The sequence below is a fragment of the Hibiscus syriacus genome, unplaced genomic scaffold, assembly GCF_006381635.1.
Source record: "Hibiscus syriacus cultivar Baekdansim isolate YM2019G1 unplaced genomic scaffold, ASM638163v2 tig00110557_pilon, whole genome shotgun sequence".
Classification (NCBI taxonomy): Eukaryota; Viridiplantae; Streptophyta; class Magnoliopsida; order Malvales; family Malvaceae; genus Hibiscus; species Hibiscus syriacus.
The window spans coordinates 1,780,305-1,797,181 of record NW_024062780.1 but is presented as its reverse complement, the minus strand read 5'-3'; positions in this window follow the sequence as shown (position 1 = coordinate 1,797,181).

Below are 16,877 nucleotides of genomic sequence, written 5' to 3'. Positions count from 1 at the left end.
TCTGTCACGGAACTCAGAAATGCCGTCGAGGTGTGTATAACTCGTCGAGAGTTATTGTTCGAATTGGAATGTTTCGTCATTGTTTTATTTCTTCTACCTTTATGTTTGATTAACCAGGCGATCAAACCAACTATCTTGATTGGAACATCTGGTGTGGGAAAACAATTCACTAAAGAGGTTGTGGAGGCCATGGCATCATTGAATAAGGTTCTTTATCTCTCTCAAATTGTGTCTTTGAGATCATCTCAATTCTCAACTGACGAGTTTTAGACTGATCCTGATGGATGGCTTGCAGACACGTCTTATCATGGTTCTATCGAACCCGACATCGCAGGCCGGGTGTACGGCAGAAGAAGCATATACATGGAGTGAGGTACATGACATGGAAGATCCCTTGTAGCATGGGATTTTTTTTTACCTAAATTACTCTTAAAAACTCTGCAGGGTCGTGCCATCTTTGCCAGTGGAATCCCATTTGATCCTTTCGAATATAATGGCAAGACCTTCGTGCCTGGCCAGGTTTTTTTGCTTTCTGCCTGTATTTGCACCATTTTTCGAGTTTGGGAACTAACAGTTAAACCCTTGGGGACCTTGTGTAATGTGATTCAGGCAAACAATGCTTCCATTTTCCCTGGATTTGGTTTGGGTTTGATAATGTCTGGTTCAATTCGTGTACGTGATAACATGCTTTTGGAAGTCTGTAAGTGCATTTGGTCTGTTTCTGTACATGCAAAGGGTGACAAACTGGAACCTAAATAAATAGCTTCTTTTTTTTACAGCCAAAGCTTTGGCTTCACAAGTGACAGAAAAACACTACGAAAAGGGAATGATTTACCCACCATTCAAGGATATCAGAAAGATATCAGCCAATATTGCTGCTAAAGTTGCTGCCAAGGCATATCAACTTGGTGAGTCCAGTTTTATGGGTTTAAGCTCTTAAAATCAGTCTTCCATATTCATCTAATTTACGTTGTTTGATGGTTTCTAATGCCTAGGTCTGGCTTCTCATCTTCCTCAGCCTGAGGATCTTGTTGAATCTGCTGAGAAGTGTATGTACAACCCAGTTTACAGATGCTACCGTTGAAGATTGCTCTTAAATTCTCTCCATTTTTCCTTTATTGTTTATCCCTCCAATTCATGTAGGAAATATTGATTCTTTTTGGTGAGAATAATTTTGTTAATTTTTAGTCCTCTATCTTTGGGAACATTTCGTCCTTTATTTACTTATTCACAAAAAAAAAATCATTTTCCTACATTTTAAAAAAGATCAATGTGAATTTTTAACTCATAAAATAAACTCAATGTGACCCTTGAAACAATGTTTTTCGTTATTGACCATTACCGTACCGATATGACAGTCCACAGTGAGTAACAACATGACGGATAACATAACAAATGAGTTAAACTAATGACTCAAACATCGCAAATGGACTACCACATTAGCACCGTAAACCGTCACGTCAGTATTTTTTTTTTGCGGATAACTCTGCTTCCGTTTTATTTATCAACTTGCTTATTATGTTTATTAAAATAAAAAGAACATCACTAATGTATAGAAAAGATTTCTTCTTTGAAAATTGCATGGAACTCCCTTGTGTAGAAGATCTGGACTGAAAGAATCAGAAGGCATTTCCAAAGGTTTCAAAGAATCTTTTAATTTTTTGTTCAGTAAAACCCAAAAATCCAGTACCGTGGGTTGGATTCCATAACCATATTAACCAACAGTCACATCGGCCATGGCTTTAAGTTGGAACGCCAGAAATGGCTGCATGAAGTCTTCTCATTTATCACGGGCTACACGCCACACAAGACACCCAAGTTATATACACAATGTAAGATCTGATATCTGGTATTCTATTCTGGCTTTTTTTTTTTTTGCGTATTAACTATTGAAAATCTAATCAGGATCATAATTTCTATGGTATGACATAAGTAATTTGATTACTCCTTATACCCCAAAATGATTTAGGGTCCACCTTGTCATTTGTCGCCGTAAAAAGCCACCCCATTAGGTTTTCACAAGATGCACAGTTTGTGATTGTCCATGCATACCTGCGGAAAGCAATGATCGGGAATATCACGGTTGTATGATGCACAAAAGAAATAAGAGAACAATAGCAAGATAGTGTTGCACAATGCAAAGAGATATCAACAAGTTGGAATCTTGAGGGATGAAGATAAGATCAAACATTAGGAGGAACAATGACTTATTAAGTATTTAAATCTAAAAGTTAGGAGGTATAAAGGCTTTATTTGACTAATATTTGAGCTAACAATGACCTAAATTACTATTCTACTAAAAAAAAATTGGGCCACAACCCCTCCCACTTAACAAATGACTCCGACCGTGTAACTACAGTATATATCAACAATTTGATCTTCAAATATTTATTTAGAAATCAAAATATCCTTATATGTTGCGATCTCAAAGGTTAAGAATCTATTATCAGGGTTTTCCACATCATATTATGAAATTAACCGATGAATCTGTAGTTTTATCAAGTCAAGAATGAATTTCTAGGTCATTTCTATTGTCAAGGGAGATCTACGTATTTTTTTTCATTTCAAGGGTATTTTAGTTAATTCGTTCATTTTCGTCACATGTATTACTTTCGATAAATTGGTCTTCAGGTGTTTATTCAAAAATCATAAATTATTAATCCTTTACCATCTCGGAGGTCAAAAATCATTTATTACTATTTTTTCTAAACAAAACAAGCATTTCCAACATTAAAGATCTTCAACAAAAATAATTAGAATTATAAGAATTTTGAGGCTAACCAAATTATTAATTATTCACTAAATTTGAAATTATTCCTTATTAGACTTCTGGTTCCTTACACAAGTCAATCGAGTCTTATTTAGTTTACTGTCTTTATATCATATTCTGATCGAGGCCAACAATAATTAAATACACCAAATTGACTAATCATTTTCATTCACGCATTTATCAATTATCAATGAGTTTCGTAAAACATATAAAAGATAGTAGAATATTATCTCGATTTTTGAGCCACATCAGTCGGCCATTTCAACTCCATTTGAACGATCTTGAACTTGAATTCTACATCCCAAAATATCTCAAATACACACAAAACAAACTGCATCAAAAACGGACTTTAAACATGAAAATTGAATCGCATAGAGAGATAAAACGCTAAAAAACAGCTTAACGAGTTTAAATTTGGTGAACAAATGCAAGCTCAAATTCTTGAACTTTTATGATTTCTAAAAAATGTCCCAAACTTTTCAGAACCTTACGAATTGATCCCAAAAATATTCAATTAAAATTTAAATAAAATGAGGGTATTACAACGAATTTGAATAAAAATATTATTTGAGAAAACTCGTCATGTGTGCGTGACGAATTTGCCATATACTGTAGCATTTTCGTAGATCCCAAATTAATTTTGGAGATGGCTTAACATGTTAATTTTTTACAAGCATGGCCTATTGGGCCAAATTTACCAAAGGAACCCTCTCCGTCCGGCCCAATCCAATAATTTCACGTGAAAAACTGAAAAAGAAAAAAGGGAAATAGGCTTAATGACGATATAAGTCCTTAAAACTGTAGTAATACATATTTAAGCCGTAACTTTTTTAGGATAAAGTTAAAAAATGATCACTAAATTATTCCAAAACAATCTTTTTAGGTATTAAACTTTTAAAATATTATAAAATATACATTAAATTTTAGATTTTATTACAAATTGAATATTTTGTATTTCTTTGTCATTAATTACTATTAAGGGATGACATGACATAATAAAATCAAAAGGTTATGTTTCATTTGATCCCTTAATCGTGACTAAAAATAGAGTTTACTGTTATGGAAGCAAGGTTTCATCCTTTATGCCGTAAATGAAGAAACATTAGTAGTTATCTAGTTATGCCTATCTATCAATAACAAGATGCCAATTTTTATATCATATTTTTTTTTATCAAGTTGCTTCCATTACTGGGTGGGTTGGCAGGAATATATACACACATACACTTACAGTGACTGCATGTCGAACTTTATGGGAAGTTGACAGTGTTAGTGGCTTGATTCTTCATGGAAACTTTATAGAACGTTGTTCTTCTTATAAGATTCGAGTTTGATTAGGTGTATATATAGTGTGTATTGTTAATAGGTTAAAGAAAAAAATATGAACATATATTACCTTATCCCGTAACATCGAAGTTGAAATGAAATGGAGAGATCAGGCTGCAATGGTGGTTTGTCATATTTAACCATTCAAGTTCGCTCCATATTCGTTAAGAGTTTTTGAATTTGGTAAGTGCTCGGGGCTTTGGAAAATGGAAAAACAGCCCCCAGATTTCCTAATCGAATCCACGCACATGATTCCTTTGTTGCTGATGTATTTTCTGGGCCCAAGTTTGCATAATATTTTCTCTACATCCAATCAACATTTAAAAGATGTATCAAAAAGGAACCTTTCCCGCAGTGTTTTTGCCTTGTTAAATCATCATTCATAAGTAAACAAACTACTTTTGCAAATCATAGTAGAAGATGATTAACTTAGCAGATACGGTCGATTTTACTGGTTCAAAAACTCAACGACTTGGTTGACTGGTAATTAGCAGCGAGAAAACTCGTAATCATGATTAAAGATCAAAGAAGTAAAGAGAAGAAAAGGGTCCAAAAAGGCTCCTCTTAAAGTGAAGCTGGGAATTATCAGGTCAGGCAGTGATGGATCATATCTCAATAAGTGAGATATTAGGGCTCCACCACCATTTACAGATGGTGAGCTCGAAAAAAGGCTTACTTGTTCTGCTAATAATAATGACGGCCAAGACTTTTAACTCTATTCTGTTCTTTCTTCTTTTCCCTCAATATTCATTGAACATTTCTTATATACGTAAACACAAAAGCGGTAAGACCGTGTTTGAGGTCTCTGGATTTGTATCCTATGATGTATAAGTGACTTGAAAATGCTAAACCCATCAAAGAAAAGGTAGGAGTCTCCACCCATCCATGAAAAGCGGATTGCAGAAAGCATGCTTGAAATAGGTTTAAGAGTCAACAATTTCATAGTGACATAAACCCAAGGCATTGTAAAATACTTGATTTGTAAACGTTGAAAGAGTTGACTGCGTTTACTTGTACTATTACACAAAACCGTCGTGAAATACAGCACATGGTTTGTGGTGCATACATACATATATACATACATACATGTGTGTGTAAGAGAGAGAGACAAGGCTTTTCCTTGCTCTTAAAAAGTTCTATTTCCTCAGTTACATCCATATATATATAAAAGATTGTATTGTATCAGCTTAATACAGCAGAGGAGAATACATTGCAGAATGTGTATTTAATAAAATGTATAAATGTATGATGTCCTTATGGAGGGCATTTCATAATTCGGAGGTCTTCTACGGAAGCTGCTCTCAACCTGGTGTTGGGGGCAGCCTACTATCTTACTTTTCCCTTACCCCATTACATATGAGAACAATGGACAGCCATTTATAAATGTATGATGTCCTTATCATGTGTAAAGTCCATCTGTATTCTAAAAGCCTAGGATAAGGCATCATAAGAGTCTAGGATAGCATTAGGTGCTTGAAAAAAAGGAAGAAAGAACAATGTTGTCTTGTCCAGATCATGAATCAGTATTATGTGCAAGCTGTTCAGTCTGCAGTTTCGTTTTGTCTGTCCTAAACTCAATCTGAGGAGGAAACTAGGAGAGCAAACTTGAAAGAAGTTAAAATAGCCACTTAGTTATATTTCTCCATCAAGCTTGCCATATAGCACCAAGGTTTATTGCCATATATTGCCTTTTCCCATGAAGATGAAGCAAAATTCTTATATATATATATATAGGCACTACTGAAGTACTTAGATGTTTGAGGTTGTTGTTGATTAGCCTCTAGGTAGACTTAAGTAGGTTTATCTATCACATGAATTCCAATTAGTTTCTTGATTGAATTGGTAGTTTTTTCTCTGCAGTTGACTTTCAGTAAACCAAGCCTATTGTCTAAGAACCAAACTACATATAACCAGCTAGGATCTCTTTCTATTTGCCTTGTTATGGTGTCTGACAAGAAGGAGGAATATCCTCAGTTTCTGACCCTAAACATTATGAACAAAGAATGGCTAGTAAATCATAAAGTTTCAGAGGACACGAAGTTGGAGCTGAGGCTTGGTCCTTCGGGGGAAGTCCACGGCTACAACAGCAATAAAACTCATGGAAAAAAGAGAGCTTTCCATCACACAACAGCTGAGACAGTATGTAGCTCCAAGATGGCAGTGGGAGAGGTTCAGTTTGCCGATAGGAAAGCGTGTCGTACTCTTGCTACCGCTGATCCCGACTCCTCGGTAAACAATACCTCAACTAAAAGGTTGTTATTCCGTAACTTTTGATACTTTGCTTGTATTATAAGAATTAGAATAGATTCTTTCATGTGGAAAAATTTGAACAAAGTTTTGTTCAAGGGGTTTCAGTAGCTTGTTTTGAGTTTAATAAACGTTGTGATTTGCCTTCGTTTTTTCGGTTCTGTTCTGTTCTGTTACATGGTTTTATGATCATATTTCTTATCAGCTCTTCTTATTGCCTCAAAACAAGCAGAATTTCATATTCACCGGTTGTTGGATGGCCTCCTATTCGATTGTAATACCCCAAAATTTGACCAGTGACTAAAATGTAAGTTTTGAAAGTTTAGTGGCTAAAGTATAAATTTTTAAAAGAGTAGGGACTGAAGGTTGTAATTTAAAAGTTATATATTTTATGCCTGTAAATGAAAAGTTTGGATTAAAACAGAGATTTTAGTGGGGATCATATTTTTGGTACGAGAATTTTGATAAAAGATATAAAGTAGTAAATTTCAGTATTGAAATCAGATATTCGGATCGAGCTGAAATTTTACAAAAATTTGAAGGATGTTAGAAAATGGTTGGAAATATTATTTTCATATTTTCGATCAGAGAAATTTGGCTCAGAACAGTGTAATTTTTCAGATTTGACCAAACAAATGGAATTTTAGTGACTAAAATGCAATTTTTAAAAATTACATGGTCAATTTCGAAAGTCAAAGTCAAGTTGTATCATCTTTGACCAAGGAATATTTTAATAGAAGATAATACAATGGCATTTGGTAATTTTCAAGATTTATTAAGGGCAATTTTGGTATTTGGTCCAAAAGGAATAAAAAATTCATTTAAATAGTTTTAAAGGTTAATAATTAGAGATATTTTTGGAGAACCATTGTGAAACTCTTCTCTCTTCTCCAGCTAGCTGCTGAAACCCATAGACAAGGTGAGTCAATTTGTTTTCTTCTATTTTTGATCAAATTTGGTGAGTTTTGGGATTAAATTGTGAAATAGGAAATTGTTCTATCCTATTTTCTCTACAAGATGGTATAATTATTTCTTGGTTTCATGCTTAAATGTGAAAATGGGTATTTATGGTGGATGAAGAGGAAGTGTGATTTTTATGATTAAAGATCAATTCTTGATATTAGAAGTGTTGTAAGAATTGAAGAAGAACCAAGGATGCAAATTAATGAAAACAGTTTAGATTTTGGAATCTGGCAGTAAGTTTGAAAATTCACCAGAAATTCTATAAAAATTATTTGGAGATTATTTTTATATATTATGTTCTTATATCAATCTAGTTTTGTTTAAAATAAACGGTGATCAATTTTAATGTGTATACAGAAAGATATGAATTTTTAACTGAGGAAAGGTCAGAAAAACGGACAGTATATTCTGCACAAAACAGATTCTGTTGATCAACTTTGAAAATTCACTATAAATTGTACAGAATGAATTAGAAGGAGTTCTTTATATGGATAGATTTGTATTCGAGTCTAGTTTTCAATGGAAGAAACGGAATTAAATTACAGTGTGTATATCAACACAGAATACTGATTCTTTAAAGATAGTGCAAGTTGTCTGAATATGAAAATTTTAGAATTTAAGTTGAAATGGATTAGAAGATGAAGAGTAATTTTTAAATGTAAAAGTATCATTTGGGTGAGTTAGAATAATTCTGGAAATTCTGGAAAGTGTGCTGATTTTGGAGTTTAAGTATTAAGTTGGGATTGAATTTCAAGTTTATCAAGTTGTAAGGTTGAAATTGAAAAGCCTAAGAAAGTTTAGGATGAAATTGTAAGCATTTGAGTGTTGAATTATTGATTTGAACTTTTATTTTAGTTGCTGGAAATTTTATATATTTGATGGGAAATAATCATAATAGTGAAGAGCTATTATGAAATTAAAGGAAAAGTTAAGTTGAATTCTAGAAAGAATTTAAAATATGTGGTTAGATTTTATAATTCGTAAAAGTTGAAGAATCATGCTGAAAATAATTATTTATGGAATTGAATAAGTGTTTCGATAAGTTTGAAGTTATAATGGAGTTATGAGTATGGTTGTTATCGATTTAGTTATCGATTTTACTATATAGATTTTCAAATGTTAAAACGAGCTTATATTAGTACGATACTAATATGTAGTTCGAACAATTTTTGTTTTATAATTTGGTATTGTCAGACTACGTTAAATCTAGCAATCCGAACGATTCGAAAGGAAAGGACAAAGCTCGTGACTAGGATTATTATATACAAGTTCTGTAGTGAGGCAAAGGTGAGTGCAGTTATTTATTTAATTATTTTGATCGAGGACGACTTGCGATAAGTCAACCTCATTCCAATTTATAGTATGATTTATAAAGATTATTTTCATAATATTTTATATCAGTTTTATGAATGATTTAGGGTATGAACTGCCCAAGCATGATATTTTGATTATGGATTTAATTATGACACATGAGCCCATTGTATGTATAATGAGAATTATGGGTACACTTGGCATGCCATTAGTTGAGTATTATCAGCTTTGGTACATTCGTGTATCAATGTTATCATTTCAGCTTTGGTACATTCGTGTATCAATGTTATCCTATCAGCTTTGGTACATTCGTGTATCAATGTCCAGCACCGTTGGTGCTTATTCAGGTTATGATGGCACTGAAGTGCATCATATCTCAATATCAGTTACGATTTACACCGTGTTGTGCATAGTGCGCACCTTACTCACGTATCTTATGTTCTTATAAATATGCATTGGGCTATGAAAATGAATATGCAAGTTGTGAATGATTTTCAGTTAACAGAAAGCATGATGTGCTTATTTTATTAGATATGATTTATCAGAATTTTCATGAGTTCATGATTTAAAAAGAAATTTCAGGTCTCAGTGAAGAAATCGACTTGGATAAGTTGGTTTGCCAGTTTAATGTTTTAAGTTGAATTATTTTATTTACGTTTATGATAAATTTCAGATTTTACTCACCCTAGATTATTATTGTCTCACTAAGTTATACTTAGCGCGTGATGATTTTCATGCGTAAGTTCTAATAAGGATAAGTACGATCTGTAAGGAGCTATCGGAGCATCTTTCTGGAAAGACATACATATCATCAGTATCAGTAAGATGTCTATGACGTTTCTTTTGACTTATAGTGGCATGTATAATTATGTCAGTAGTTTCTAATTATCGTATTTATTTTAAATAATTTGTAATAATAAACTAGAATTATTTTAGTTTATTTTACTTAATTTAGTTTTATCGGTATCTATGTATGACAAGAATTTACTACATTATTATGTTTTTAAAAGATTTTACGAAAAGATATGGTTTAGTAAAATTACTGAATAAATAATGAATTTATTTTCCTGTAATAAAGAAATAAATTATAAGCTGAAATATACTTTAAAATATATTTTTAAAGTTAGAACCAGAGTGTTTTCAAAAGAAACAAATTTTTATGAAAATTTTAGTTCAGTAAATGTTTTCAAGTTGATGTGACATCTTTGACTAGTATATTGAGACATATACGGGTTAAGGGTATTACATTTATTGGTATCAGAGCTACAGATTTAGCCGATTCTCGGCCTAAACCGAGCCTATAATATATCAAAAATATACACATGCCACTAGGATGTCGAAATTACTGGTATGATATGGTATGATGATTTTATTTATGATGCTGCTCCTTACTAACGTAAATTTGAGCTTTTGTTTAGATGTCGGGTTCGGGAGGCATAAGACAGACCACCGAACAAGATGTTCCCGAGGGAACCGATAGTGGGAGTAGTAATGAGGTAGAGCACGTACCCCAACATCAGGGAGAGCATATACATCAAGGAGTACCCGCTCCAGATCAGGGAACTTTCTTACAAGCTCTAGAGGCTATACTGGCTCGATATTAGCCGGCAGCAGCACCTCCTCTTCCTCCGCCTCCACCTCCTCCTCCAGTTCCAAGAATATCGGTTCCGAAAGAACTAAAAAGTTTAGGAGCTACAGAATTTAAAGGTGAAGCAAATGAAGGCCCAGTAGTGGCAGACATGTGGCTGAATGATATAAAAATAATGTTGGACAGTCTTCATTGTACGGAGGATGAGAGATTGGGGGGAGTAGTTTCATTGTTACGAGGTCAGGCTCGTATATGGTGGACGAACGTGACGATATATGTTCCTCCAGATCAGATCACATGGCAGTGTTTCTTAGAAGCATTTCAGAAGAAATATATCGGAGAGCAATTTATTACTCAGATGAAGCATGATTTCTTTAATCTGATACAGGGTGGTAAATCTGTTTACGAGTATGAATGTGAGTTTAATAAACTTGCTCGATATGCCTCAGAGATGGTTTCCACCGAGAGAGATATATGTCAGAAATTTATTCGAGGTCTCCGTCCCAGACTCAGAGAACTTTTGTTGGCTGCGAACTTAACCACTTTTCAAGAAGTGGTGAACAAAGCAAAAGATTTAGAAATGGTGCAAAATGAGACTTTTCTGATAGAGCGGAGACGACAATCTAAGAGATCAGGAGCATCATTCTCATCTTAATCTAAAAGAGGTCGAGATTCAGGTTATCAACACCAGAGTAAATCCGAAGTTGGTGCACCTAGTCGAAGAGGATCCGAGGCTAAGGAAAAAGGGCGTCAGGTACAAACAATGATTACAGGAGTTGGCAGATCAGCTCAGTCTCAAGGACAACACTCATTATGTTCACGGTGTGGAAAGTATCATTCTGGTGAATGTAGAGCGGGATCAGGAGTTTGTTTTCGTTGTGGAGACCTAGGTCATTATATCAGAGACTGTCCAATGGCAGGAGAGAGATCTGTTCAAACAGAGCGATCAGTGGCAATGCCTCCAAGAGGTGGTCGAGGTAGAGGTAGAGGGAGGGGATATTCAGAGACAACCTCCCAGTCTGATGTTCGTGCTCCAGCGAGAATTTATAACATCAAGACTAATGAGGATCGTGACGATCCAGAGATCATAGCAGGTACTTTCTATCTTTATGATGAGCCTGCATTTGTTTTGATTGATCCGGGTTCAACGCGTTCCTATGTTAGTTCGAAATTAGTTAAAAATAAGAATATTCTGTTAGAACCCATCAATAGTGATATGATAGCTATAATTCCACTGGGTCATAGTGCTAGAGTCACAAGGATTAGCAGAAATTGTCCGCTAAAGATTCATGGGGTTATATTGTAACATCCTCAATACCGGGTTAGTGACTAAATTGAAAAGTTTCAAATTTTGGTGATTAAAATAGAATGAATGAATAGTATAAAGATATATATGTAAATGATTGTGTAGGATTGAATTGAAAGGAAGTAGGAATGGAAGGGCAAAAGAGTCATTGCAAGGATCAATTAATTAAACAAGGGATAAGGATATATATGAATACAAGTGGGTTGAAAAGGAGAGAACTAAAGGCTTCCAGACTTATCTTCTTCTTCTTTCTTCCTTGTACGCGTGAACCAAAGCAAAGGTAAGATTTCTGATTATTGAGTTTCTTGTTAAATTTAATATTGGGTTTTGATTCTTAGATGATAACTAAGCTTAAGGAAAACTTAAGTTATCTTAACATCAAAGGATGATTGAGTTAGAAGAGATTTAAGATTTGAAGTCCTTAAATGAAATCTTGGGATAGAGTTCATAACTAGAATTGAAAGTTATATTTGACTTGTCATCAATCTAGTTAAGATATACGAAGTGTTAAAAACGGAATTCAAACATGTTGAATTATTAATGTAATTCTTGAATTACATATGAATGATAGGATTTGAAGGTTTAAGATGAAATAAATGAGTATAAATAGGTTTAAGGATGTGTACTAGAGTTAAGAATGAAAAAAGGGATTAAAATGAAGGATTTAATCCAAATGAATGAACTTTCGGGTTCAAAAAGAGGATTCTGGGCAGAGTGCACCGATGCACATTCATGGTGCATTGATGCATCAAGGTTAAAACCCAGAAATTATATGAATGTGCATCGATGCATTGGTAGTGCATCGATGCACTATTTTAAAATAAAGACATCGAATGCAATTCGTGCATCGATGCATAAGTAGTGCATCGATGCATCCCATTAATAGTGAAACATCGAATGCAATCGGTGCATCGATGTATAAGGAGTGCATCGATGCATCCCAACAATAATACTACATCGAATACCTTTGATGCACCGATGCATCAGTAGTGCATCGATGCATACTTTCATTAAAAGATGAAATTGACTTTTCTCTTAGTCTAAAGATTGAACCATTAGAGTATATTAGTTATAATACTGATATACATCCATGTGTGATTATGTAGATACTAAAAGTAAGCTTATTCCGGAACGATCAAAGGATTAGAATCGAAACAAAGCAAAGCTAAGGTAAGTGCATACTATATGTATATTATAATGGAATAAGACTTGTGATAAGTATAATCCCGATGTTGATTTTTATAATACAGTAGTTATGAACATGCATACATGATAATTATTGTGATACATGCATAAGATATATATATGTTCATGTGATATGTTATGTGATATGATATGTGATATGACCTGTGATATGAGAACATGATATGAAGTGACATGAGCTACATGATCACAAGAGAAATGACATGAGCTACATGATCACAAGAGAAATGACATGAGTACATGAACATATGAAATATAAGAATAATGCCCATAGTATACGATATGAGAATTATAGGTGTAATTGGCATGCCAAGAGTCGAGGGTATAATAGTCCTTCGGGACGTAGTCCTTCGGGATGTAGGAGTCCTACGGGACGAATACTGAACTAAGGTTCGGTGCCCCATGAGGGAATAGATATGAGCTGTGGTGACAGCATTAGTGCACAACCTCAATGCACTCGTATACCTCTAATCTCAATAAGATACATGGGCTATGCAATTGAAATACCGATTTACAGTGAAAGTGATACAAGAAGGTAAGTTTCGTATGTGCATTATATGGTTATATATGTTATCACGTGATAAATAAATGCACATTGAAATGTCATGATCCAATGGTAAGTATGAACATTCATAAGTTTATCGTTGCATATTCATTTATTGCCTCACTAAGTCTATGACTTAGCGTGTAAGTGATTTACACGTAGGTACCAAGAATCAGGAAGAGTGGAAATAGAAGTAGCACAGGCAGCAATACTACTAAGAGATCAGATCAGAAGTAAATTGACAAAGTATGTACTTGATTATGTATAGAGTGTTGGTATGTAATAAGGGTAAATTACGAATACTCTGATCGATTTTGTATTTTATGGTCTTATGTAAATTAATGTATTTCGTTTTAATGAAAGTTTTAAAAATTCTCGGGATTTTCTGTAAGAGTCAAAGATTTGAAAAGTCAATGTGACACGTCGGACTCGTATCCGGGTCGGGTACGGGTTGGGGGTGTTACATTTAATGGTATCAGAGCTACGGTTTAGTCGATTCTCGGCATAAACTGAAGTCTAGAGTGTCTTATAAGGTATACATGCCAACAAATAGTGGAAACTTCTGATCTGATGGAATAGTAAGTATGTTGTTTTGCTAATAGAACTATATGGTTGTATTTTTATAGATGTCCGGACAGGGTAGATCTAGAAATGAAGCGGGAGATGATAGACCCGCTGAAAGCAGTAATTCACCTGCCCCGGCCAGGCAGAGTGAAGAACAGACATCCTCTGGAATGCCTGTCAATGATCAAGATATATTCTTTAGAACTTTAGACGCGGTATTGACGCGTTTCCAACCTCCTGTTATTTCAACTCCAAAAATAAATGTTGTGAAAGAGTTGAAGGGATTGGGAGCTCCAGAGTTTAAAGGGGAAGCTAATGAAGGTCCTGTTACTGCGGACCTTTGGCTTAATGACGTGAAGGTCATGCTTACGGGACTTCATTGTTCCGATGCTGATAAGCTAGATGGAGTAATTTCCTTGTTGAGAGGACAAGCAAGGATCTGGTGGACTAATGTTACATTGAGGATGACTAACGCCCAAGTAAATTGGTCATTGTTTTTAGAAGAATTCAAACATAAGTACATCGGAGATCAATTTGTTCGTCAAATGAAGCAAGAGTTCATGAATCTGAAACAATGGAATCACACTGTATATGAGTACGAGTGTGAATTCAATAAGTTGAGTCGTTTTGCTGCTGAGCTTGTTCCTACTGAGAATGATGCTTGTGAGTGGTTCGTAGAGGGATTACGTCCTCGGTTGAAGGAGATGTTGATTGTATTGAATCTATCCTCATTTCAAGAGGTAGTCAATCGTGCCAAAGCTTTGGAAAGAGCTCAGAATGAGAGATTTGAAAATTCAAGGACTCAAACAGTCAAGAGAACATGTGCTTCTTCGAGTTCCGCACCATCAAAAAGAGGTAAAGATGCTGGTTCTCGACCTCAAGCTAAATCGGAGTCAGTGGTATCCTCAGCTAGAGGATCAAATCCGATGAGAGGCAAACAAACTCAATCAGCAGGATCGGGAGCTGGGAGAACTAATCAGAGTCAAGCCAGACAATGTCCGCATTGTGGAAAGAATCATTTAGGGTTATGCCGGATGATTTCTGGAGTCTGCTTTAGATGTGGAGATGCCGGACACTTCGTTCGAGACTGTCCAATGTCAACTAGTGAACCTGTACAGCCTGAGAGGTCTGTTTCGGTAACCCAGAGGGGAAGAGGTAGAGGCAGAGAAAGAAGTCAGTCAGAGTCCTCTGCTCAACAAGAGATACACTCCACTGCTCGGGTGTACAACCTCAAGACCAATGATGATTGTGATGACCCAGATATTATAACATGTACCTTTCTATTGTTTGACAAAGGTGTTATTGTATTGATTGATCTCGGGTCTACATATTCATACATTACTAGTAAGTTAGTGAAAGAATTGAACATTCCGTTAGAAATTACTAGCAATGAGGTGATAGTGACAAATCCATTAAGGCACAGTGCCCGAGTAAATATGGTGAGCCGAGGGTGTCTCATACGGATTCAGGGAATGGAATTCCCTGCTAATCTGATGGAATTACCTTTTGATGAATTCGAAGTGATATTGGGTATGGATTGGTTATATCGTTATTACGCTGATGTCGATTGTAGATTGAAAAGAGTGACGTTGAGAAGTTCCGAAGGAGTAGAAATTATTGTATTTAGTGAAAGATAGAATCCGTTAGCAAATGTGATTTCAGTGATGACTGCAAAGAAGTTACTGCTACAGGGATGTCAAGGGTTTATTGCTAATGTACTGGATGTTAGAACCAAGGAGAAAGGGATTGAAGGGATTCCTATAGTCATAGAGTTTCTCGATGTATTTCCTGCAGAGTTGCCAGGTTTACCTCCTGACCGAGAGGTAGAATTTCAGATTGAGATAATACCGGGAACAACGTCCATTGCAATGGCACCATACAGAATGGCTCCAAAAGAATTGCAAGAATTAAAGATTCAATTAAAGGAGCTATTGGACAAAGGGTTTATTAGACCAAGTGTATCACCTTGGGGAGCTCCAGTTTTATTTGTTAAGAAGAAAGATGGATCCATGCGTCTTTGTATCGATTACAGACAACTCAATAAAGTAACCATCAAGAACAAGTATCAACTTCCCCGAATCGACGATTTATTTGATCAATTAAAGGAGGCTTCAGTGTTCTCAAAAATTGATTTACGTTCAGGTTATCATCAATTAAAGATTCAAGAAAAAGACATTTCAAAAACGGCGTTTAGAACAAGATATTGTCACTATGAATTTATCGTGATGCCGTTTGGAGTTACGAATGCACCAGCTGCTTTTATGGATTTAATGAACAGAATTTTCCAACCGTATTTGGATCAGTTTGCTGTGGTGTTCATTGATGATATTTTAATATATTCAAAGTCAGAGGAAGAGCATAGTTCGCATTTGAGGATTGTCTTACAGATATTACGAGATAAAAAGCTTTATGCTAAATTTTCTAAATGTGAATTCTGGTTGAATGAAGTGGCATTCCTTGGACATGTAATTTCGGCAGAATGAGTTCGAGTGGATCCCCAAAAGATTAAATCTATTCTGGAGTGGGAAGTTCCAAAGAATATATCGGAAGTTAGAAGTTTTCTGGGGTTAGCTGGTTATTATCGAAGATTTGTTAAAAACTTTTCGATTATAGCATTACCCCTGACTAAACTGTTGAAAAAGGAAATAAAATTTGTTTGGACTCGAGAATGTCAAGAGAGTTTTGAAAAGTTAAAGAAGATTCTTACAGAAGCTCCAGTGTTAGTTCAACCTGAGTCTGGCAAGGATTTTGTAGTGTATAGTGATGCGTCTCATAATGACTTGGGATGCGTGTTAATGCAAGAAGGCAAGGTGGTGGCCTACGCTTCGAGGCAATTAAAACCTCATGAGAAGAATTATCCGACACACGATTTGGAGATGGCTGCAGTAGTGTTCGCTCTAAAAATATGGCGTCACTACTTGTATGGTGAAAAGTGCTACTTGTATACGGATCACAAGAGTTTAAAGTACTTGATGACTCAGAAAGAGTTGAATCTAAGACAAAGAAGGTGGGTGGAATTTCTCAAAGATTATGACGTGGTGATTGATTTCCATCCCGG